At 43.6% G+C, this 19,759-nt stretch overlaps 1 long non-coding RNA gene across 1 annotated transcript; it reads right to left on the bottom strand.

The window, feature by feature from the left end:
* Positions 1–534: 534 nt before the first annotated feature.
* Positions 535–1,095, bottom strand: LOC140720253 (uncharacterized). Its single transcript, XR_012097145.1, has 2 exons — positions 856–1,095; positions 535–583 (listed from the first exon to the last, which is right to left on the bottom strand). It is a non-coding gene; the product is annotated as an uncharacterized lncRNA (long non-coding RNA).
* Between the last annotated feature and the right edge of the window lie 18,664 nt (positions 1,096–19,759).

Raw genomic sequence — 19,759 nt, forward strand, 5'->3', positions numbered from 1 at the left:
TCTATTAACTCTGCTTCCACCTCGGCAGCTGCTGCTTCTCGTTCTAGCTTCAGCGCTTCTAACCGTGCCTCTACCCTTTTCCTTTCCAATTCGTTTTCGGCTTCTCTGGCAGCCGCTTCGGCTTCTCTGGCGGCCTTTTCCTTCTGGCTTTCGGCTTCTCTGGCAGCCGCTTCCTTCTGGTTTTCGGCTTCTCTGGCAGTCGCTTCGGCTTCTCTGGCAGCCTTTTCCTTCTGGTTTTCGGCTTCTCTGGCAGCCGCTTTCATCTTTACTTCTAATTCTTCTTTGGCAAAGCGCGCTCGCACCTTGGCGGCTTCTGCTTTCGCTCTTGCTTGGGTGGCCTTACTTGATGCCCTACTGCCCCTGTCGCAGGATGACGATGACTTTGACAACGACTTGATGCTGGATCGGGTTGACATGGCTGCACTTTAAACACCTGATAATGCCGCTTTTTCACTGTAACGTTCTCGCTCGGGTGTGAAATAACGCCGAGGTAAACGTCGAGATAAACCAGAATCAATGCAAACGAGACCGCAGTAAGATTAACCATTTACTGTTCACTCTTCACATTAACGCATGGTGAAAACTGTTGAAAAACAATACAAGATTGGTACAGTGTTTGTTCCCTTCTAAATATCACATTTACATTGTGAATACTTGCAAAGGTAAAACTACAATACATTAAAGTGCAGCATACAGTCAGAATCTAGCTGCTCCATTGGCTGCTTTAGATACACTTCAATACAAACTATCCCGACTCTTTAACTGACGAAAAGGTAAACCTTACCGACCGTCGTTACTTTTAACAGAATCGGCGTTAACATTTTAACTCCAAATACCGATTATCTAATGACTTACAGCGTTGCTTTCACTGTGTCTTTGGTGCATAGAGAGACCCTAGTCAGCGTTATGGTCGCACATGTGAGTGACCCCCGCCCTTGCGTGAATCTCAAACCGGTAATTCCCCACAAGACGCGGCGAACCCGGATGTGACGTCATCGCAGCCGCGATGTATTACGGACAAATCAATTGACTTAAACAATCCTAACTTTAACTAAAAAATGCTAACAAATTACTATGCGAAAATATTATAAACTAAATAACTGCCATAAAGGCAGCACAACGGGTGTATTTGATGATACAATATGTCCCACTGTAGCTTTCTCTGTAACCCCACCTTGTTTTTTCCAATGACTTCAGTTGATTTTAGGTTACACGATCGGATTCGGTTCTGCCTGAGAGTCTGTTGGTTCATCGGTATATTAATGAAAGTTATTATCATACAGTAACCATTTTTACAGATGAATCCAAAGATAAGTTAACTGGGGATGTTGGTGTGGCTGTTTTTGTGTGCCTGAATTGCAGGTAATGATACAGAAATGACTTATAGCCATTTATCAGCATAGGAAGCAGAATTATTTGCCAACAGTTTAGGCTTACAGTGGGTGGAGGAAATCGGTCCTTATAATTTGCTCAGAATACATTTCAGTTTTGATAAGTCTTAAACAGGTCATTCTGGCAGTAGGTCAGATTGACTGTTGGAAACTCCTCAGATGGTATTTCATATATAAAGTTTGATTTATATGTCTGCACATTATGGGCCCTGCACATCACACTGTTGAGGGAAATGATGGGGTTGATTGTTTAGCACAAACGATGTTAAATGTTAAGCTGTTGATATAGACCTTCCACTTAGCAAATCAGAAGCTAAAGGTTTGGTAGTGTTAAGAATTAGGGGCTTATGGCAAGACGTAGGATAATGGACATAAGGACAGACACCTTTACAGAATACATAATCCTGTTGGGTTTATAGAAGAAGGGCTTAAAACAAGGGAAGGAATGATATTGACATGACATACAAATGTCCACACTATGCTTAATTATGCCTTGTAACTAATTGGAAAACTTCATTCTGTGTCGTGTACATTTTGTCATTATGAAACTGTCGAAACACATACTATTTCAATGTGAAGCGTATAAGGCTGAAGAAAAATCAAATGCAGTCTTCAGTACAATCTTTGCGAGGGTAGATAGTTTTCAAATAAAAACTATTAAATTATGGGACTGACTTTAAATCAATTCATAGTTTGAGCTGGAAAAGGCATGTAATAATTGTGTTAAACCTAAGGAAATGACATATAGGGTAGCAAAGGTGAGTGGGATGTTGGATTATTGGGATGCTCTTAAAATCCAACAAAAGGCAATGAAAAAAGCCATAACAATGGTCAAGACGAAATATGAGGGCAAACTGGCCAATAATATAAATCAGGATACTAAAAGTTTAGTTTTCAGTTACATGAAGAGTGAAAGGGAGATGAGAGTTGATACTGGACCACTGGAAAATGATGCTGGTGAAGTAGTAATGGGGGACAAAGAAATGGCAGATGAACTTAATGAACAATCTTCACTGTCTTTTCCGGTCAGCACCGCCCCCACTTGTCCCATTTAACCTCATTACGGGTGGACTTTAGGACCCGGGGGAGCTCAGGACCCGCCGCCCGCAACTGCTGCTGAATCCCCGGTGTTTCTGTTCGGTTGACGGATGCGGTGAACGAGTTAAAATTAATCAATCGACAATTCTTATGTCGTGTTTATTTCACTCCATAGAACCATAGAACACTACAGCACAGAAAACAGGCCATTTGGTGCTTCTAGTCTGTGCGGAAACTTAATTCCGCTCGTCCCATTGACCTGCACCCAGTCCGTAACCCTCCAGACCTCTCCCATCCATGTAGCTATCCAATTTATTCTTAAAACTTAAGAGTGAGCCTGCATTTACCACGTCAGATGGCAGCTCATTCCACACTCCCACCACTCTCTGAGTGAAGAAGATCCTCCTAATGTTCCCCCTAAACCTTTCCCCTTTCACCCTAAAACCATGTCCTCTCATATTTATCTTTCCTAATCTAAATGGAAAGAACCTTCTCGCATTTACTGTCTTTACCCCACATAATTTTGTAAACCTCTATCAAATCTCCCCTCATTCTTCTACGCTTCAAGGAATAAAGTCCTAACCTGTTCAATCTTTCCCTGTAGCTCAACTCCTGAAGACCTGGCAACATCCTAGTAAATCTCTGCACTCTTTCAATCTCTCCAATCTCTCCATGGATACCTCATGTCTGAACTTTCTGAACTAACCTCCCATGTGGGACCTTGTCAAAGGCCTTACTAAAGTTCATGTGGACAACATCCACAGCCTTTCCTTCACCTACTTAGTTGGTAACCACCTCGAGAAACTCTTCGAGATTCATTAAACACGATCTACCATGCACAAAGCCGTACTGACTATCCTTAATCAGCCCTTGGCTGTCCAAATACTTGTAAATCCGATCTCTCAGAACATCCTCCAATAACTTACCTACTACTGATGTCAGGCTCACTGGCCTGTAATTACCTGGTTTACTATTGGAGCCTTTTTTAAACAACGGAATAACATGAGCTACCCTCCAATCCTCTGGCACTGCACCCGTGGCTGAAGACATTTTAAATATTTCTGTCAGGGCCCCTGCAATTTCTACTCTAGTCTCTCTCAAGGTCCGAGGAAATATCAAGTCAGGCCCGGGGAATTTATCTACCTTTATGCGCTGTAAGGCAGCAAGCACCTCCTCCTCTTTAATCTACAAATGTTCCATGACACTACTGCTTGTTTCCCTTCCTTCCCTATACTCTATGCCAGTTTCCTGAGTAAATACTGATGCAAAAAAACTGTTTAAGATCTCCCCCATCTCGTGAGGCTCCACACATGGACGACCACTCTGATCTTCTAGGAGACCAATTCTGTCCCTTACTATCCTTTTACTCTTAATATACTTATAGAAACCCTTCAGGTTTTCCTTCACATTATCTGCCAAAGCCACCTCATGTCTTTTTGCCTTCCTGATTTCCTTCTTTAGTATTTTCTTATGTTTTTGATACTCTTTAAGTAACTCATTTGCTCTTTGTTGCCTCTACCTGCTATACACTTCTCTCTTTTTCTTAACCAGATCGCCAATGTCCCTTGAAAACCAAGGTTCCTTATGCCTGCTAACTTTGTCTTTAATCCTGGCAGGAAAATGCAAACTCTGCACCCTCAAAATTTCACATTTGGAGGCATTCCACTTCCTGAACACATCCTTGTCAGGAAAAAAAAAACTTATCCCAATCCACTCTTCCGAGGTCTTTTTTCATTTCCACACAATTAGCTCTTCTGCTATTTGGAACCTCAACTCGAGGACCAGACCCATCCTTATCCGTAATTAACTTGAAACTAATGACATTGTGGTCACTGGACTCAAAATGTTCGCCTACACATACTTCTGTCACCTGACCTGTCTGGTTTCCTAATAGGAGATCAAGTATTGCATCCTCTCTCGTAGGTACCTCTATATATTGATTTAGAAAACTTTCCTGAAAACATTTCACAAACTCCAAGCCATCGAGCCCTATTACAGTTTTTTGGAGTCCCTGTCAATATGTGGAAAGTTAAAATCCCCTACTATTACAACTTACTGTTTCTTACATCGGTCTACTATTTTTTTAAAATTAGTTTTTTATGCATTTTCTACATCGCTACAGATAGAAAAAAACCCCAAATCAAAATGAAGAAAATAAATACAGTGCAAAAATAAACATACAATAATAATATAATACAAAAAAGATAATTGAGAAAGCACCCAAATTGAAGACATGTAAAATTACTTCCTCCCCAAGCCCCGTAACAAAAAAAAACTGCAGTCCAACCACAACTCCAGTCCATAAATCAGGACATTCAAACCCCCAAAACTGTAAATACACTTAAAAACAGAAAATAATAATGCCGACTACCAAAAAAAAAGAGCTGAAAGCAAGGGACCGAAAAAAAAACCTTAGTTAAGAGGAAGGGTATGAAAGTAGGTCTACTATCTTTATACAGATTTGCTCCTCCAATTCTCTCTGACTATTGGGCGGTCTATAATACACCCCTATTAGTGTGGTCACACCTTTCCCGTTCCTCAGCTCCACCCATATGACCTCTGTAGACAAGCCCTCCGGTTTGTCCTGTCTATGCACAGCTGTGATATTTTCCCTGACTAGTAATGCCACTCCTCCCCCTTTCATCCCTCCCCCTCTATCACGTCTGAAACAACGAATATTTCTATCATGTATAAACCTTATGTGGGAGGTTATCTTTTTGTATCAATGTATTAAAAATAAATGATAAATTCTACCAATGAGAATTACAATTTCTCTTACTGAAGGATTCATATTCAAAATAGTATCCAACAAATCAGATTCTTGCATATATGGAAACTGAGATAATTATTTTTGTAAAAATGTCTAACCTGAAGATATTGCAGTAAGTGTGTATGAGAGAGAGAATATTTGCTAATTAACTCTTCAAATGTCATCAATCGACCATCACAAAATAAATGATAATAAAAATAAATAAATCTGCAAAAAAAACAGATCCCCTTAATCACTAAAGATTAAACAAGTTTGGGAGAGAGAACTTAATATGACCTTTGTTAATGAAGATGGTCAATTCTTCTTTAATATGTGCCAATCAGTGTTTAAATCAATTTAAAATTGTTCACTGTTACTATTTAACAAAGGAGAGACTATCCAAAATATTTCCTAACATTATTGCGATAGGTATAAAACTGAAGTAGCCACTTTTTCACATATGTTCTGGTCATGTTCTTCATCAAAATCTTTTTGGAAATCTTTATTTTCTACAATTTCTAAAACTCTGAAAATTAATTTACAACCTAATGTGCAAACCTTTGATTTTTGCCTATACATGCAGTCCTCGCATGACCTTTATCCTCCTCCACCTCACTATCTGCTCTAACACTCTGGCACACCGAGGCCAGAAGAAAGGATAAAGTTTCCCCGTGAATTTATTCCCAGTGAAGGTGTGGAGATGGGACTTGGTCTCCGCGTTGTAAAATGAAACTGTCCCGGACTCGTAACTGAGATAAACTCCCACCCTCCCGGGGATGGGACCGGCAGCGAGACGGCACTCGGGGGAGGGGAGACTGAACACGTCATAATCCCGATATAACACGTCACCATCCCGCCCGATGACCCAGAATCCGGTCTCCGGTCTCGGTCTGACCCGTCCCTTCCTCTCCACAGACTCTGCGGCGACTCCCAGACACCAGACCCGATTCCCCATCACCTCCACCTCCCAGTAATGTCTCCCCGATGTGAATCCCTCCGATCCCAGCACACAAGGCCGGTTTGTGAATCTCTTCCCGGTGTCAGGGAGATTCCTCCGGGTCGGGGTCCATCTCACACTCTTCCGATCCTCAGACACCCCGAGACCCAGATACGCCGTTTCCACATCCAGGGTGACAGAGACTGGGGGGAGAAGCAGAGAATTAGAGAGTCCCCGGGGATCGGGGGGAGACTCGGGCAGCGCGGCCCCGGGGATCGGGGCAGTGTGATGGTTTGAGACAGTAAAGGAGGTGATAATGGGAACCAGTAAGGGAGAGATGAATGGCAGATTGAACCAGGAGGGGGAGGGGTGGAAAGCCTGTGGGTGAACTGTGTGTGTAGACGTAATGAGAAGCTAGAGGGGGCAAAGATGGCAGATGAGGATGACTTTGTCCCCTTTCCCACAACCCCATCCCCCGCAGCCCCTCATTAGGACAGGGGATGAAATTGCAGGGACCCTTAAGCAACACAGGTCTTGATGAAGTGTGTTGAACCATCGACTGTTTACTCTTTTCCATAGAAATTTCCCGGCCGACTGTTCCCCCAACAATTTGTGTGTGTTACTCTGGTTTAAATATACTCAATTATTTGGCCTCCACAGTTGCCTGTGGCAGATTCACTATTCTGTGGATAAAGGAATTCCTCCTCATCTCTGTCCTAAATGGACATCCCTATAGTCGGAGGCTGTGCTTACCGTTCTCGACCCACCCACATCCTCCCAACATCAACTCTTTCCAGACAGGTGTCAGAGAGATCTGGCGAGACCCTTCATCAGGACCTGTGTAGCTTGGATTACCAGCATCTGCAGATTTTCTCCTGTTTGATTTTTAAAGCAGAAGTTAATAAGTAAACATCTGGATCAGTCAGAGTCTCAAAAGTTATGGGGAGGAGGCGGGAGAATAGGTTTGAGGTTGATAATAAATCAGCTATTCTTCTATTCTTCTAAACTCCCGTGAGTACAGGCCCAGAACCATCAAACACTCCTCATATGTTATCTCTTTCATTCCCGGAATCATTCTTGTGAATCTTCTGGACCCTCTCCAATGCCAGCACATCTTTCCCGATATACGGGACCCAAAACTGCTCACAATACTCCAAGTGTGGTCTGACCAATGCCTTATAAAACCTCAGAATTACATCCTTGCTCTTGTACTCTAATCCTCTCGAAATGGAAGCAAATATTGAGTTTGCCAATCTTACCACGGACACAAACTGCAAGTTAACCTTCAGGGAAGGTTATCTCCCATGTCCCTTTGCACCTCTGATTTTTGAACTTTCGCCCTATTTACAGAATTGTCTCTGCCTTTATTCCTTCGACCGAAGTTGTACCTGCCGAAGTTTGTACCTGTCAAACTCTACCTGTGCTACAAGGTCCTTATTACGTATACTGGTGCATTCAAATAAGACCATAAGACAAAGCAGCAGAAGCCGGCCATTCGGCCTTTCGAATTTGCTCCACCATTTTATCATAAGCTGATCCATTCTCCCATTTATTCCCACTCCTCCGCCTTCTCACCATGACCTTTGATGCCCTGGCTACTCACATACCTATCAATCTCTGTCTTAAATACACCCAATGACTTGGCTTCCACTTCCGTAAGAAATTCACAGATTCACCACCCTCTGGCTAAAAAAATTTCTTCGCATCTCTGTTCTGAATGGGCGCCCTTCAATCCTTAAGTCATGCTCTCTTGTACTAGACTCCCCCACCATGGGAAACAACTTTGCCACATCCACTCTGTCCATGCCTTTTAACATTCGAAATGTTTCTCTGAGGTTCCCCCTCATTCTTCAAAACTCCAAGGAGTACAATCCAAGAGTGGTCAAATGTTACTCATATGTTAACCCTCTCATTCCCGGAATCATTCTAGTGAATCTGCTCTCCAATGTCAGAACATCCTTTCTTAAATAAGGAGCCCAAAACTGCACACAGTATTCCAAGTGAGGTCTTACCAGTTCCTTATAGAGCCTCAACATCACATCCCTGCTCCTATACTCTATTCCTCTAGAAATGAATGCCAACATTACATTCACCTTCTTCACCACCGACTCAACCTGGAGGTTAACCTTAAGGGTATCCTGCACGAGAACTCCCAAGTCCCTTTGCACCTCAGAACTTTGAATTCTCTCCCCATTTAAATAATAGTCTGCCTGTTTATTTCTTCTACCAACGTGCATGACCATACACTTTTCAACATTGTATTTCATTTGCCACTTTTTTGACTATTCTCCTAATCTATCCAGGTCTCTCTGCAGACTCTCTGTTTCCTCAGCACTACGATCCCCTCCACCTATCTTTGTATCATCAACAAACTTAGCCACAAAGCCATCTATTCCATAATCCAAATCGTTGATATAAACATAAAAAGAAGCGGCCCCAACACGGACCCCTGTGGAACACCACTGGTAACTGGCAGACAACCAAAATGGGATCCTTTATTCCCACTCTCTGTTTCCTGCCAATCAGCGAATGCTCTATCCACATATGTAACTTTCCGGTAATTCCATGGGCTCTTATCTTGTTTAGCGGCCTCATGTGCGGCACCTTGTCAAAGGCCTTCTGAAAATCCAAATACACAACATCCACTGCATCTCCCTTGTCTAGCCTACTTGTAATCTCCTCAAAAAATTTCAATGGGTTTGTCAGGCAGGATTTTCCTTTAAGGAAACCATGCTGAGTTTGGCCTAACATGTCATATGCCTCCAGATACTCGGTAACCTCATCATTGACAATTGACTCCAGAAACTTCCCAACCATTTCTCAAGCTAACAGGTCTATAATTCACGTTTTGCTTCCTTGCCCCTTTCTTAAATACCAGAGTGGCATTTACAATCTTCCACTCCTCCGGATGCATGCCAGAATCTATTGACTTTTGAAAGATCATTGCTAATGCCTCCGCAATCTCTACAGCTACTTCCTTCAAAACACAAGGGTGCATTCCATCTGGTCCTGGAGATTTATCTACCTTTAGACTATTCAGCTTCCTGAGTACTTTCTCTGTCGTAATTGTGACTGCGCACACTTCTCTTCCCTGACACCCTTGAGTGTCCGGTATACTGCTGATATCTTCCTCAGTGAGGACAGATGAAAATACTCGTTCAGTTCCTCAGCCATCTCCTTATCTCCCATTACAATTTCTCCAGCATCATTTTCTATCTGTCCTATATCCACTCTCACCTGTTTTTTATTCTTTATATACTTGAAAAATCTTTTAGTATCTTCTTTGATATTATTTGCTAGCTTCCTTTCATAGTTTATCTTTTCCCACTTAATGGCCTTCTTAGTTTCCTTTTGTAAGCTTTTAAAAACTTCCCAATCCTCTGTCTTCCCAATATTTTTTGTTTCCTTGAATGCCCTCTCCTTTGCTTTCACTTTGGCTTTCACTTCTCTTGTCAGCCACGGTCGCAACCTTTTTCCATTTGAAAATTTCTTCTTTTTTGTAATGTATCTGTCTTGCACATTCCTCACATCACGCATAAACTCCAGCCACTGCTGCTCTGCCATCCTCCCGCTAGTGTCCCTTTCCAGTCAAATTTGGCCAGTTCCTCTCTCATGCCACTGTAATTTTCTTTACTCCACTGCAATACCGACACATCGTATTTCGGCTTCTCTTTCTCAAATTTCACAGTGAATTCAATCATGTTACGATCACAGCCTCCTAACGGTTCCTTCACCTCAATCTATCTAATCACCTCTGGTTCATTACACAATATCCAATCCAGTACCTCTGATCCCCTAGTGGGCTCAACAACAAGCTGTTGTGAAAAGCCATCTCGTAGACATTCTACAAATTCTCTCTCTTGAGATCCAGTGTTGACCTGATTTTCCCAATCCATTTGCAAGTTAAAATCCCCCACAATGATCATAACACTGCCCTTCTGGCAAACCTTTTCTATTTCCTGTTGTAATTTGTAGTCCGCCTCACTGCAGCTGTTAGGAGGCCTGTAGATAACTGCCATCAGGGTCCTTTTACCCCTGCGATTTCTTAGCTCAACCCATAAAGATTCTGCACCTTCCGATCCTATGTCACCTCTTTCTAATGATTTAATATCATTTCCACGCCACCCCCTCTGCCTACCTGCCTATCCTTCCGATACACCGTGTATCCTTGGACGTTCAGCTCTCAGAGACATGCATCCTTTAGCCACGTCTCGGTGATGGCCACAAAATTATACCTGCCAATCTGTAGCTGTACGACAAGATCATCCACCTTATTCCTTATGCTGTGTGTATTTAAGTATAACACCTTAAGTCCAGTATTTGGTACTTTTTGTTTTGATTGCACTGCAACTCATCCCAGTGGCTGCAAATTTGCTCCATCACCTGCCTGTCCTTCCTGACATCTTTACTGCTCACTATCTTAAGATTTATTTCTGTTTCCCCCTCCTCCACTCTATCATTCCGTTTTCCCATACCCCTGCCAAATTAGTTTCAACCCTCCCTAACAGCTCTATTAAACATTCCCGCAATGGTTCAGGTGTAACCCGTCCTTTTTGAACAGGTAATACTTCCCACGAAGAGATCCCAATGATCCAAGAATCTGAAGCCCTGCCGCCTGCACCAGTCTCTCAGCCATGCATTCATCTGCCTGATCCTACTATTCTTGTCCTCGCTAGCACATGGCACAGGTAGCAATCCTGAGATTACTACCCTGGAGGTCCTGCTTCTCAGCTTCATTCCTAACTCCTGGAAATCTCTCTGCAGGACCTCCTCTCTTTTCCTCTCTATGTCATTGGTACCAACATGTACCAAGACAGCTGGCTTCTCGCCCTCTCCCTTCAGGATATTCTGGACCCGATCCGAGACATCCCGTACCCTGGCACCTGGGAGGCAGCACACCATGCGGGTATCTCTACCAGGCTCACAGAATCTCCTGTTTGTTCACCTGACTATGGAATCCTCTATGACTACCGCATTCCTCTTCTCCCTCCTTCCCTCCTGCACAACAGCGCCAGGCTCAGTGCCAGAGACCCGGTCACCGTGGCCATCCGCCGTCAGGTCATCCCCCTCAACAGCATCCAAAACGATATACTTGTTGCTGAGGGGGGCAGCCACAGTGGTGCTCTCCACTATCCGGGCATTTCCCTTCCCTCTCCTGACAGTCACCCAGTTTTCTGACCCCTGTAGCCTAGGGATGACTACCTCCCTGTAGCTCCTGTCTATCACCTCTTCATTTTCTCTAATAAGCAGACCTAACACGGTCTCCGAGGAGCTGAATCTCGGATCACCTGGTGCAGATGTGGCTATCAGGGAGGCTGGAGGTCTCCCAGGATTCCCACATCTGACACCCTGAACAAAGCACTAACCCTGCAGACATGCTACCTAATTCTACAGAAATGAAACAAAGAAAGATAGGTCTACTCACCCACTTACTTAGCCAAATACACAAACTTTTTAAACCATTAGCTAATGTGCCCTGCTTTTCCCCCGTCCGTCCAGGCCGATTTGCCAAGGGGAGAAAAAGAGTCGGTGCCTCGCTGTCGCATCTTCCCGTTACCGCCTAAGCCCGTTGAGCCAAAGCCCTACACTCTGCTGCCACCCACTCCGCTGCCCGCTGTATAGGGTGGTCATCTTTTTAAACTCTCCGCGCCGTCCTGCGCAGTCTCGCCGTTCTTGTACGCAAAGTTTTTTACAGAACTGCCTTCCTTCAGAATTTAGCTCCCACGCCGCCCTTCTTGTCCCAATCTAAAAAAAAAACACTTTCAGTCCTTTATTCATCAGCCTATTCCACACTGTCCACATGAAATTCAGCAAGGCCTTTGATGTCGATGATAGACCACACTTGGAGCATTGTCTGCATTTCTGGTTCCCAAATATGGGGAGGATGTCATTACACTGGACAGGAGGCTTCAGGAGGATGTTACCAGGCCTGGGGGCTTGGGTTAAAAGCAGAGAGTGGATAAGATAGATAGATAGATAGATAGATAGATAGATAGATAGATAGATAGATAGATACTTTATTCATTCCCATGGGGAAATTCAACATTTTTTCCAATGTCCTATACATTTATTGTAGCAAAACTAATTACATACAATACTTAACTCAGTAAAAATATGATATGCATCTAAAATCACCCTCTCAAAAAGCATTAATAATAGCTTTTAAAAAGTTCTTAAGTAGTTTACTTAAATACATTGAGTCCTAACTCCGGCACTTTAACATATCTTACTCCTGGCGGTTGAATTGTAAAGCCGAATGGCATTGGGGAGTATTGATCTCTTCATCCTGTCTGAGGAGCATTGCATCGATAGCAACCTGTCGCTGAAACTGCTTCTCTGTCTCTGGATGGTGCTATGTAGAGGATGTTCAGGGTTTTCCATAATTGACCGTAGCCTACTCAGCGCCCTTCACTCTGCTACCGATGTTATACTCTCCAGTACTTTGCCCACGACAGAGCCCGCCGTCCTTACCAGCTTATTAAGACGTGAGGCGTCCCTCTTCTTAATGCTGACTCCCCAACACGCCACCACAAAGAAGAGGGCGCTCTCCACAACTGACCTATAGAACATCTTCAGCATCTCACTACAAACATTGAATGACGCCAACCTTCTAAGGAAGTATAGTCGACTCTGTGCCTTCCTGCACAAGGCATCTGTGTTGGCAGACCAGTCTAGCTTCTTGTCTAACTGTACTCCCAGATACTTGTAGGTCTTAACCTGCTCCACACATTCTCCATTAATGATCACTGGCTCCATATGAGGCCTAGATCTCCTAAAGTCCACCACCATCTCCTTGGTCTTGGTGATATTGAGACGCAGGTAGTTTGAGTTGCACCATATCACAAAGTCCTGTATCAGTTTCCTATACTCCTCCTCCTGTCCATTCCTGACACACCCCACTATGGCCGTGTCATCAGCGAACTTCTGCACATGGCAGGCTATTCAGCTGTACTGTAGGATGTTCAGGTAAGACCCGTTATCGAGGTAAATAATTCATAAGGAGCTTAAATAACGTTTGTTTTTCCAAGAAATGGGAGTACAGAACCAGAGGCCTCAGATTGAAAGTGAGATGGGAAATTTTTCTGAGTGGTCTACCGGGTAATATTCTCATGGAGAGGGAGGTTGGTAAATGGAATTTGACCTCAGACGCTGTAGAAACAGGTAAAAATAAAATATTTTAAAATAAATTTGGACAGGTACACAGATGGGAAATGGTTAGAGGGATGGGGGTAGGGGGTGCAAACACACAAAAATGGGCCATGCTCAAGAAGACATCTTAGTCTTGCAGATTGATGAAGTGGGCCATGAGTTCAACATCCGTCAAACCCTCCCAGATCATCCTCCTGAGGAATCTCACCCCGGAGTCTGTCTGTGAAGTGTTGATGTGACATCACGTCAGAGGGCAGCTCAGTGCCACAGAACAGACAGACTGGGTAAGGACGGCAGATTTCAATCCTAAATGGGAATTTGTGCATATTTCTGTGGCCGTGTGTCACACTGTGATAGTATATTGAGTGTGTGTGTGTGTGTCTGTTGATTGTGGTAAATATTCGTCTGATGTGTATACACATTGAAGGAGAGTGTGCACATTGAAGAATTTGTATGTTACAGTGTGTCATCACATGTCTGGTGTGTGTTGACAATGTGTCACATGTGATTGAGTTGTTTAAATGAATAAATGACTGTCTCTGAAGAGACTGGTTTCCGGGTTACTGAGGGAAATAACAACGTACATTGCTGAGGCTGTGACTACAATCTGCCAGTCCTTCCTGTGTATGTGTGTGAGGGAGCTTTGCCAGGCCGGTTATGCTGTGTGTGCTTCTCCCGAGATGAAATCTTGACCCATGTCAATGCTTGTTGGTGTGTCCGAGCTCATTCTCACAATGCTTTGATGTAGTGGTCTGATCACCATAAGACATAGGAGCAGAATTAGGCCATTTGCCTATCGAGTCTGCTCCGCCATTCAATCATGGCTGATCCTGTTGTTCCCTCCTCAGCCCCACTCCCTGGCCTTCTCCCCGTAACCTTTGATACTGTGTCCAGTCTAGAACCTATCAAGCTCTGCCTTAAATACACACAATAAGTTCCACAAATTCACCAGCTGCTGGCTCAAAATTTTCCGCATCTGTTTTAAATAGACGCCCCCCCCCCCCTCTATCGTGAGGCTGTGCCCTCTTGTCCTAAACTCCACCGCCATGGGAAACATCCTTTCCACATCTACCCTGTCTAGGACTTTCAACATTCGAAAGGTTTCAATGAGATCCCCCCTCATCTTTCTAAATTCCAGCGAGTACAGACACAGAGCTATCAAACGTTCCTCGTATGATAACCCTTTCATTCCCGGAATCATCCTTATGAAATGAACCTTCTGCAATGCCAGCACATCTTTTCTTAGATGAGGAGCCCAAAACTGTTCACAATACTCAAGGTGAGGCTTCACCAGTGCCTTATAAAGCCTCAGCATCACATCCCTGCTCTTGAATTGAATGCTATCAAAATCCCTTGAATTGAATGCTAACGTTGGATTTGCCTTCTTCACCACTGACTCTATCTGCAAGTTAACCCTTAGTGTATTCTGCAGAATGACTGCTAAGTCCATTTTCATCTCAGCTTTTTGGGTTTTCTCCCCATCTGAAAAAAAAATCTGCACATTATTTCTATGACCACAGTGCATGGCCATGCATTTTCCAACATTGTATATCACTTGCCACCTCCCTTCCCATTCTCCTCATCCAAGTCCTTGTCCAGCCTAACTGTTTCCTCAACACGACCGGCCCCTCCACCAATCTTCGTATCATCTGCAAACTTGGAAACGAAGCCATCTACTCTAGGACATGAGGGTATGACTTCAGGATTGAAGGACGGCCTTTTAGAACTGCTATGTGGAGAAATTACTTTAGTCAGTGTGTGGAAAATCTGTGGAATTCGGTGCCACAAGTGGCTGTTAAGGCCAAGTCATATTTAAGACAGAGATAGATAGGTTCTTGATTAGCTAGGGCATCAAAGGGTATAGGGTGAAAGCAAGGGAGTGGGGATGACTGGAAGAATTGGATCAGCCCATGACTGAATGGTGGAGCAGACTCGATGAGCTGAATGGCATATTTCTGCTCCTATATCTTATAGTTTATTCCATCAGCTAGATCTTGATATACAGCGTAACATGATGGTGTCCTAAGACTGACCCCTGTGGAACACGAGTCACTGGCAGCCAACCAGAAAAGGATACCTTTACTCTCATTCGCTGTTTCCTACCAATCAGCCAATGTTCTAACCATGCCTGTAACTTTTCTGTAATACCCTGGCCTCTTAAACTGGTTACCACCTTCATGTGTGGCACCTTGTCAAAGGCCCTCTGAGATTCCAAATATACAACATCCACTGCATCCCCTTTATCTATCCTGCTTGTAATCTCCTCAAAGAATCCCAACAGGTTTGTCAGGCAGCATATTCCCTTAACGAAGCCATGCTGCCTTGTCCTGTCTTGTCCAGTGTCACCAAGTATTCCATAACCTCATACTTAACAATTGACTCCAATTTCTTCCCAACCACAGAGGTGAGGCTAACTGGTCAATAATTTCCTTTCTGCTGCCTTCCTCCTTACTTAAAGAAATAAGTGACATTTGCTGTTTTCCAGTCCTCTGGCACCATGCCAGGGTCCAGTGATTTTTGAAAGATCATTTAAAATGCCTCCATAATTTCTACTGCGACCTCTTTCAGAACACTAGGGTGAAGTTCAACTGGTCCGGGTGACTTATGTACCTTTAGGTCTTTCAGCTTTTTGAGCACCTTCTCCCTTGTAACAGTAACTGCACTCACTTCTCTTCCCTCGCACTCTTCAACACCGGGCACAGTGCTAGTGTCTTCCACAGTGAAGACTGGTGCAAAATATGTGGTTTATCTGCCGTCTCTTTATACTGTGTTATTATATATCCGGCCTCATTTTCTAGCGGTCCTATATCCACTCTCATCTCTGTTTTATTTTTTTACAATACTTGAAAAACAATTTGATATTGTTTGCTAATTTGTTTTACAAAGACAGGTGTGTAAAAAGGGCCTGAAGGATCATTGGAGACCAGAGTCACCCCATCCACAAACTGTACTAGTTGCTACCATCCGGGATACAGTACCGCAGCATAAAAGCCAGGATCAACAGGATGCAGGACAGCTTCTTCAACCAGGCCATCAGACTGATTAACTCATGTGGACACAACTGTATTTCTATGTTATATTGACCAGCCTGTTGTACATATTATTCATCATAAATTACTATAAACTGCACATCACACATTTAGATGGAGACCTAACGTAAAGATTTTTAATCTTCATGTATATGAAGGATGTAAGTAATAAAGTCAATTCAATTCAAATCAATTTCTTATTTACTTTTTCTCACCCAATCATCCTTTTAGTTCTTCTCTGTAGCTATTTAAAAGCTTCCTAATCATCCGTCTTCCTACTAGTTTTTGTTTAGTTGTATGCCCTCCCTTTTGCCTTTACAATAACTTGTCTTCCCTTGTCAGCCATGGTTTTACTATTTTGCCATTTTAGTATTTATTTATTTTTGGAATACATCTATCCTTCACCTTCGTCATTTTCCCAGAAACTGACACCATTTCTGCTCTGTTGTCATCCCTGCCAGCATCTCCTTCCAATTTGCTTTGGCCAACTCCTCTCTCACCACTGTAATTTCTTTCACTTCTCTGAAATACTATAATGTCAGACTTTACTTTCTCTTTATCAAATTTCAAGTTGAACTCAGTCACGTTGTGAGTACTGCTTCCTAAGGTTTCTTTTAACTACTCACTTCTGGTTCAATACATAACACCCAATCCAGTAGAGCTGTTCCCCGAGTCGGCTCAACGACAAACTGCTCTAGAAAGCCATCACATTGCATTCAACAAACTCACTCTCTTGAGATCCTTTACCAACCTGATTTTCCCAATTGACCTGCATGTTGAAATCACACATGATTATCATAACATTGTCCTTTTCATCAGCCTTTTCTATTTCCAGTTTTAATCTGTGGGCCTCAACCTACTGACTGCTGGGAGGCCTGTATATGACTGCTGTCAGTGTCATTTTTACTTTTGCAGTTCCTTACCTCAACCTACAAGGATTCAACATCTTCCAATCCTATGTCATGTCTTTCTATTGATTTACCATCAGAGCCACACCACCCCATCGGCCTTCCTTCCTTCCTATACCTCAGATACACTGTGTAACCTTGGACATTCAGATCCACACTACAACCGTCCTTCAGCCACGATTCCGTGATGGCCACAACATCACACATGACAATCGGTAATAGTGCAACAAGATCATCCACCTTATTTCTCATACTCCATGCATTGAGATATAACACTTTGTGTACTGTATCTGCTACCCTTTTTAATTCTGCATCCCTAATGCACTGATACTCACCCTGCTGGCTGCAATTTTCTCCTCTCGCCTGTCCGCCCTATCTGACAGTCTGACTGCACGCTATCTTTGCATTTTACCATCAGTTCTATCGCTTCACTCCACTTCCAACCCCTCACCCCACCAAATTAGTTTAAACCCTCCCCGACAACTCTATCAAACCTCTCTGTGAGAGTATTATTCTCCCTCGGGTCGAGGTGCGACCCATCCCTTTTGAGCAGGTCATTCCTCCACCAGATGAGATCCCAATGATCCAAGAACCTGAATCCCTGTCCCCAGCACCATCTTCTCAGCCATGTTTATCTGCCAAATTATCCTGTTTCTACCCTCATCAGCACGTGGCACAGGCAGCAATCCAGAAATTACAATCCCGGAGGTGCTGCTTCTGAGCTTGCTACCAAACTCTCCAAATTCTATTTTCAGGACCTCTTTGCTTTTACTTCCTATGTAATTGGCCCCAAAATGTGCCAGGATATCTGGCTGTTTTCCCTCCCTCTCTAAAATGCTGCGGACACGATCCGAGACATCCCTGACCCTGGCACCTGGGAGGCAACATAACATTCGGGTATCCCCTTCACATCCACAGATTCTCCTGTCTGTTCCCCTGCCGATTGAGACCCCTGTCACTACAGCTCCCCTCTTCTCCATCTAACATCAGTGAGAGTTGCGGGTTCAGGAGGGGGGTGGGGTGAAGACCTGTGTCAGTCAGAGTCTGCACTCACAGCGCAAGAAGGATTTGTGTATTTTTCTGACAATCCTGATCACCGCACTGCTACCCGCTTTTATTCCCTACAATATCATGAAATCTGTATTAATCTCCTATTTCCTGTGGTAGGATTCAAGCTCATGTCTTGGTGTGTTAGTGCAGTGTGCCTGGGATCAGGACACAGTGGTTCATCTGCCAGTCCCGTGTATTGGTTGTACTGTGACCCTGTGCTGGTGTGTTCAGGGGTCTGACATCTCCAGCTGACCATGTGACAGTGATGCCCCCCAGTTGGTGCCGTTGATGTGGAATAAACATCAGTTCCCTTTCAGCCCATTATTAAAGCCAATCCTTGCCTCAGATGTAACTTAGTTGTGTCTCATAAACAAGGAGAAATGAATCTTTGTAAGTTTTACCTCGGTTAATAGCATCAAGTGTTTCTCTCAGCACTGTGTTCAACAAATAGATGTGATCAAATTTTTCAACTGGTAGGGCCTCATCTGTCACTGATAATTCCTGGACATCGTCACTGATTCTGTAAATATTAAACTGCTGGTGATAAGCTGGAATTTTGAAGTATTTTACAAATCCATACAGGGTTTCAGTAAAGAGCATGTCCTACCTCCTGTTTCGATGAGCTTCCTCCTGAAGTAAATAAAAGCACAAATCTGATTAGACTTGGACTTACTGTCCACGTCCTGAATTTAATCCAAATCATTCCAAGATGTTGAAACTTCCCACTCCCACAGTCAGTCACACACACGGACAATACAGAACCACGGAGAGAATTAAAGAGGAAAGTTTCTGAAAATTAGACCATTACTGAGAGGATGGAACTGACAGGAGAGACAGGACAGGCTGTGCATTATCATCTGGATAAGACGTCAGAATGATAAAATGGAACAATTTAAGATCAGTGATGGATTTGCTTGCGCGAAGGTGGAAAAAGTACCTCATTATGGCGAACACGAGAGGACACAGGTGCTTGGAAGTAGTACGGAGGAGATGTCGGGTAAGTGTTTTGGAATGGGTGGAATGAGCTGCCGGCAACGAAGGTGGAGGCGGATGCGATAGGGTCTTTCAGAAGACTCCTACACAGGTACATGGAGCTTGGAAAAATAGAGAGCTATGGCTAACTGGAGGTAATTTCTAAAGTGAGTAGATGTTCGGCACAGCATTGTGGGCCAAAGAGACTGTATTGTGCTGTAGGTTTTCTTTGTTTCTATGTTTCTATTTATGGGGAGACCTTCAGTCAAAGATAAAATGCCAGCTGGTTTTTAATAAATCCCACACGAAATTTAGTGAAGAGGATGTGGAACTCGCTGCCACAGGAGTGGTTGAAATGGAACAGCAGAGACTGACTGTAATGGGGAGGCTGGATAAACACGTGAGGGACCAGGGAGTTCGGGCACTGTTGCTGGGTGCTGTGAGTAGGTGGCAGGAGGATTGTGGCTGAGGGGAAATTGATAGAAGATGGACCGAATGGCCTGCTCTTGACGGAGAATGGGACACAATCCCATGTA

This window comes from Hemitrygon akajei, unplaced genomic scaffold (assembly GCF_048418815.1).
Source record: "Hemitrygon akajei unplaced genomic scaffold, sHemAka1.3 Scf000039, whole genome shotgun sequence".
NCBI classification, from domain to species: domain Eukaryota; kingdom Metazoa; phylum Chordata; class Chondrichthyes; order Myliobatiformes; family Dasyatidae; genus Hemitrygon; species Hemitrygon akajei.